Here is a 6770-nt window from a genome sequence, read left to right as displayed (position 1 = left end):
CAGAGTGGCAGCAGAGGTGAAATGGCATCTGTTTGATTGGAAAAGCCAGAAGTGCAGATCAGGGCTGTGTCGATCTGATGGTGTTCGCCGTCTGACGGCTTAACAGATCCTTTACTTATCAAATAAAAGACAAATGACCTACAAAGCAATGTTACATGATCAAACAGTAATGGAAGTATATTTGGCAACTTAAAGCTGTAAACTGTAACTGTTTTTTTGTTTTATTTGTTAAATTTGTCATTATAATCTGACAGTTGAATAAGATACATCAGGTGTAAAAAAATCCACTGTCCGTGGCTCCACCCAGTGGCCATTATTTGATTTGCAAGAATCCAACGCTCCCAAATCAATACAACCAATCAGAGCCAAGAGGAGTGTCTGAAAACTGTCAATCACTCTCATGCCCCTCCTCCACACAGTCGCAGTGTCTGCTTTTACCTGGTCAGATACTTTCAACATTAATACTCGCAATCGCGCATATCGCCAATGTTGTAGTCGGAGCTACGTAGCTTGTTGGTAAATCTCGCTTGTTAGCTTGTACGCTAACTCTAGTATTTAACTTTTTCTTTATGGCTATTGTTAGCAGAAGTGTCTTTCAAGTAACTGGACAGTTATAACATTAGTTTGTGTTCAGTGCGCTCTGAAGTGGTTGAATTGGTTTAGAGAAATAACATTATTCATGCTTCAGAGAGGCAGCATGGCATTTCACCTGGTAATGATTAGCTGGTAACTCCATCTATTGTGATGTGATGAATATTGTTTGTTACTCAAGTTACTACAGTGACTCAGCATGAGGCACTCTTCATTTCAATTTAGTTGTGTTGATCAGAAATACAATAATCAGGGCTTATTTTGTTGCCAATGCCCCACCAAAGAAGTGAGCATTCAACCCAACATTAATGCCCCATCTTGGTTATCTGGCGTCCTCTGTTACCATGGTTACAAGCCTGCACAGCAGGCTCCTCTGTGGGAGGGGCTTTGAAGGCAGAGCTGCCACACAACAGAGAGGAAGAAGGAGGGACCCAGGAGCTGTATCATTCAAATCTTCTGGCTAAGTCCACCTTTTCCCCAAAACTCCAGACTGCAGCTTTAAATGAGTCAGATTTATGTGAAAAAGCCTCTGTCATCCTGTCTGTCTTAATGACTCTTTGTCACATTTCTGCACAAAAAACAGCATCTGTCCTTGGCAGCAGAGCCAGGCAGCTCTGTCAAGCAACTTTTAGTGAAAAAAAAAAATCACTGCAAAGGTCAACCCTCCTGACCAAGACTTCAGTGAACTTTCCCCCAGTAAACAGCCTCCCTCCCCGCAAGAGAGAGAGTCAGACAGCGTCCTGTTTACTGATGGTGATGTAATTATGTAATTTAGAGCAAAAAAACAAAAAACAAACAAACAAAAAAAAAACATGTTGTCACTTTCCAGGATGCATGGTGGTCTGGATTTCAATCACAACACATTATAACTACATCCATATGATCATAAACAGTCAGTGGGTACATTAAGATTAAGTAAGATTAAGTAGATTAACAGGAGGACAGTGGGGGAAGCACGTTGAAAAAACAACACACAGTTGTCAGTGTCATGATGTGTACCGCCACATCTCTTTTGGATCTCCAGCCCCGGAGTGCTGTTTGAATTGACACACTGGTTTCAAATGCATAGAAATGGAGAGCCTTTGCTACGCTTATAATGCAGAATCTCTGTGTGAAAGGGCCAATTTTCTGATCCCTGCTGTAAGTGGGTGCTTTGTGCTAACGTTAGCAGCTGTTTTCAATGCTAACCATATCCTATTGGTGTTAGCATTAACTTGTACTAGCCTAATACTTTGTAGATCTAAATTTCATGGCAATCCATCCAGTAGTTGTTGAGATATTTCAGCCATCCATATGTGTTGGGCACATTGAAGCCATGGTGCTTACATGGCCATGAATAACAACTGTAAATGTTAGTCTTGCAGTTACCTCCATGGTCATAAACCATTTTGTTTTTTCCTCATTGTTGTTTAGTGTTTTTGTTTGTTTGTTTGTGCTTGTTTGTTATGTAAATGTTAGCACCAATAAAAACAAACTAGTAAATAGTCAGAGATGTCAACAATGTTTGTCAACAACAAACATGGCTATTGTTAGTATTCAGCACTGTCAAGCTGCATGGAAGTATTGGGACATTGTAGTTGCACTCTCGCGTCCATCCTCACTAATAGCTTTAGCAATACATCTACCAGGCCTTGTAGTAGACTGCATGCAGTCAGGCTGGTTTCAGGTAGACATACTTTCACACTGAGTGAATTGATTGGGTGAGCTCATTCACATTTTTTGACTTATTAATTGCTGTCAAGAATTTGAGAGATTTTCTACAAATATAACAGAAAATGCTTCTAGAATAACTCACCAATCCTGTCATCAATTCAGATATCTAAAGACAAAAATAGAAAAATGTGTGTGTGAATGCAGGTTTTTGCACTTCATATTAATTAAGAAACTTTCAACAGAAATTGTATCAGTGGGTAGAATAACAACACTTTCAGCTGTACTGTTAAACATTTCCTTTCTTTTTCTTCCTTCCTATCTGTCTCCTCCACTCTGTATCTCAGTGTGTAGTTGGATGCTGCAGGCCCTGCAGAGGTGACCTGCTGCCATGCTGCACAGTGTTGTGTTGGTGGAGAAGGCGGGTGCAGTGCCAGGGGCATCTCCCTGACAAACAGAGCAGATGCCTTACACTAACAAACAGCCCGGCGGGGTTCGGGCGGCCTCCCCGTCAATCCTCCACTGCTATGTCAACGCAAAGTTGCTGAGATTTGCAGCTGCTGCAGCAAAGACTCTGTGCCCTCACCACTCACTACCACAGCCAACACGCAAAGCAACCCAATGGGTCACTTACTTTTATTTGCCTGTGGTAAGCTGATGCCTCTGTCACCTGCAGCTTGGCAGCTTCATATGATTGTATTTTTGGTCATGGGCAAAAGGCTATTGTGAATATGCAGCTCGTATTTATCTACACAAAGGGACTATTGTCAGAAGCTTATCCAGACATTTAAGTTAAGCTGTTTATGCACTGTGGGCTGTGGTGGCTGTAATCTCAACTGAATGCAGTAAAGTGTGGAGAGCTTGTGATGTCACAGTTATAAACTCAAACACCCGGCCTTCCTTCGATGTGTTTAACTCACCACAGTCATCACACGTGACCAAAACCTGTAAAGAGCCTGATGCTGTTAAACATAATTTTCTTTTTTTTCATCTGCACGTCACCTATATGGATGTTGTTTGCTTCTCTAATTGCTAATTGTCAGGTCGATCTCAGCTTTAAACAAGGGCACCCACCCACTCACCCACTTACACACAAAAACACCAAACACACCCAGATTCACATTTACACACATGCACACACACACACACACACACACACACACACACACACACACACACACACACACACACACACACACATAATGAATGCCAATACAGGGGCTGAAACGAAGTCTCATTATTAGGAATTTTGGGTTCGGCCAAAGTGCACAAGAGTGCCTTGGGCTTTGAAATAAGACATAAACAGACATTTAATTAATCTACCATGAATTTTTCACAGTTGCAGCCCTTTAAAGCAGGATTATTATTATTATTTAGTATCTTGGGTTATGGATAAATTATGAAGTGAAACAGGCACGGCATACATGCATTTTAATTAATCTCAGACTGCAGGGGAAGTAAAAATGACTTTTTATCTGCTGCCAAGTGGTGGACCACCTACAGCAGTGGAGCGAAGTCTGCCCTGATGAGCGTCACTCTGGCCAACACTGCAGACTGTGCATAGACAATTTACCATACTGCATCAGCATGGCATTTTTACTTGCAAATAACACCAGTAACAGTGTAAAATCCCAGGTCATCACATTTTGCAAAGACCATGTCAGTCAATCTAAATACATTAGTACTAAACCATAGAATTAAAGAGTTAAGAGTTGCGTTCTACTCCAGAGCTGCTAAAGCATCTCAAGCTGAATTATTTGATTAATTCTTATTTACAGCTTTGAGCCAAATGAGTTAGCATGCAAACATTTGTTAATTAGGACTATACAACTGGCAGTAATGGGAGTTTCATTCGTTTTGCAGGTGTTTCATCACAGTCATAACACTGGATTGTGTTTCATGGCAATCCATCCGTTAGTTGTTGAGATATTTCAGTGTGTTTGAAAGTTCCACTGACAAACCCTGAAGCCATGCTGCTAGCCTGGCTAAAAATAAAGAGAGTGTAAATGTTAGTCTTGGAAGTGCCTCCATGGTCTTGATAATTGAACCCAGTGCCATACTCACATTGACATGACAGCTTGACAACTCTAAGAGTTTTTTTAGTTCCACTTACAACTTTTTCCACACTTCTCAGCCATTTACCAAATCTTCATCAAAGGCCAGAGTCTTCTGAGTTGTCACAGAGATCGTTCTGTTGACATGCAAGCTCAGTAGCCATTATGATTTCAGTCAAACCTGTTTTAGGTCTTTTAGGAGACACTACAAAGTAGAAACCTCTTAAACTTCTTAAAGCATTTTTTTTTTTTTTTATTTTATTTTTATTAACAGTTTTGGTAAACAGTTAGTACAGAACTATATACAGAAACAATTGGTGGGGGGGTCCCCGCCGCAGCCGACATAAAAATATACATTTCTTATCAGGCAGATCAAATGATTAGGGTACAACATAATATTGCCAGCGAGGGGTAATGAAGGAGATCCATTTGTTCCAAATTTGGTAAAATTCGTTCTTTTGGATTCTTATTTGATAGGTCAATTTTTCCATTCTAAATATCTCCAAAGTAATTCCAATCCAGTTGTCTGAGGTGGGCGGAGTCGGACTTAACCAACTCCTTGTAATTGTCTTTTTACTTGCCACCAGGAGTATCTGCAGCAGCTTTATCTCTCTCTTCCTTTTCAAAAAAGGAACATAACCCAAGTACAGTGCATCAAAGCTCAGGGGTATTTGGGTGTTAAAGACAGTGCTTAATGTAGACTGGATATCCCTCCAGAAGACTACTAACTTGGGACAGTCCCAGAAAATATGGTAGTGGTTGACATCAGTCAAGCCACAATTCCTCCAGCATGGCATAGTTGCACCTTTATACCTCTCCTGAAGCGGTGTCTTGAAATATCTTATGATATTCTTCCAGCAATGCTCTCTCCAGTCCATAGAGCTAGATGTTGACCACTGGAAGGACCAGATATTACTCCAGGCCTCCTCGGAGAGCTTGATCCCTGATTCCCCCTCCCATTTATCTTTAATGTATAGGGTGTTATTATTACTGGAGTAGGAAAGAGCTTTATACAATTTTGAAATAGATTTAGAGGGGAACATAGTCATGCCATTTTTCAGAATGTGGAAGAAAGCTAATTCAACATCTGAGAGGTCAGTTAGTTTACATTCATGATCGATATAAGAGCGTAGTTGCAGGTATCTATGGAATTCGTTCCGTGCCAAGCCATGTTTGACTCTCAGAGTATCAAAGCTGCACACAGTGTTTTTTTGCGTAAGTGATATGAATGCTGTGAGACCATGCGTTGACCACAATTTGAATCTGGAGTCGTGTCTGTTGGGAAGGAAATCTGAGTCATAAGCAAACCATCTGAATATCCTCAACATTTTATCTATCCCGCTGATATTGATCACCCTCTGCCAAACCTGCAGCGTATGGGTCAACCAAGGGTTACCCAACTTAACCACCCTGTCTATTAGGCCCTTATCCGCTATTACTGCTTGAATTGGGAACTGTATCAGTAATTTGGACTCTAGCTCCTTCCAGTCTTAAAGCATTTTTTATATGAAAGTTGATCATGCCAGATATGGCAATTGTATTACACATATCCAACTCCTGCCCCCCAAAAGCCAATCGTCTGCTCTGACATAGCTGATCAACACCACCAGTCCACCACTGAACATACAGTTAGGAAATAATAATGTGTCTGACAGAGATTTTGTTGGCCCTGGTATTCTCCTGGACAACAAGAGGGAGGGATGGAGGTCAGTGGGCCACAATTAATGCTCTGTTTAATCAGACCTAGAATAAGCACACATGCTATTTTGTGTTTATCTTGCTGTTTAAAACCAACAGCCAATAGCTGATCCAAAATAACTTGGTAATATTAGTGTTTTACACAGTATTAATAATTTCTCCATTATCCATACTGCTATTTTTGTAACCAATGTTTAATATGTATAATCTGCTCCCATGGCATCTCCCATGCTCCAGATACTGAGGCACTACACGTTGCCAATAATAATGATGCCACTAGATGGGGTACACAGAAATAGGTTGCTGGATTGATCTATATTTTTGCAACACCAAGTCATGAATTATATCTTTGGTAATAAATCCTCCTTCCAGACTTGAGGACCTGAGAGCGAGAGGGAGACTGCAGTTGCAGGGTTTAACCACTCAGTGTATTACTCGTGAATGTAATGAGCAAGTAGTGTTTACTCACAGCGAAATCATCTGAGGCAGTCTCAGGCTCTGTTACCCATTCTTTCATATTGCAGGCCGTGTTTCACCATGCATTGTGAACTATTTATTCACCTTACCTCAGGCCATGTTACACCCACCAAACTTTATCTGAAAATCTAGTAGTGATTGACCCTGATCGCTGAGCCAGGTCATGACTTCATCTTGTTGACCCATTTACAAAAAAAATGACAAAAAAGGGTTTTCCGAGTCTGTTGCTCAGGTCTAAATAGGGGTGATGGTAATGTAGCTGATCTGCAGATATATTTGGCTGTGCCTAGAGCTGCTTCA

Source organism: Acanthopagrus latus, chromosome 22 (genome assembly GCF_904848185.1).
Source record: "Acanthopagrus latus isolate v.2019 chromosome 22, fAcaLat1.1, whole genome shotgun sequence".
NCBI lineage: Eukaryota > Metazoa > Chordata > Actinopteri > Spariformes > Sparidae > Acanthopagrus > Acanthopagrus latus.
This window is presented reverse-complemented; position numbering follows the sequence as displayed.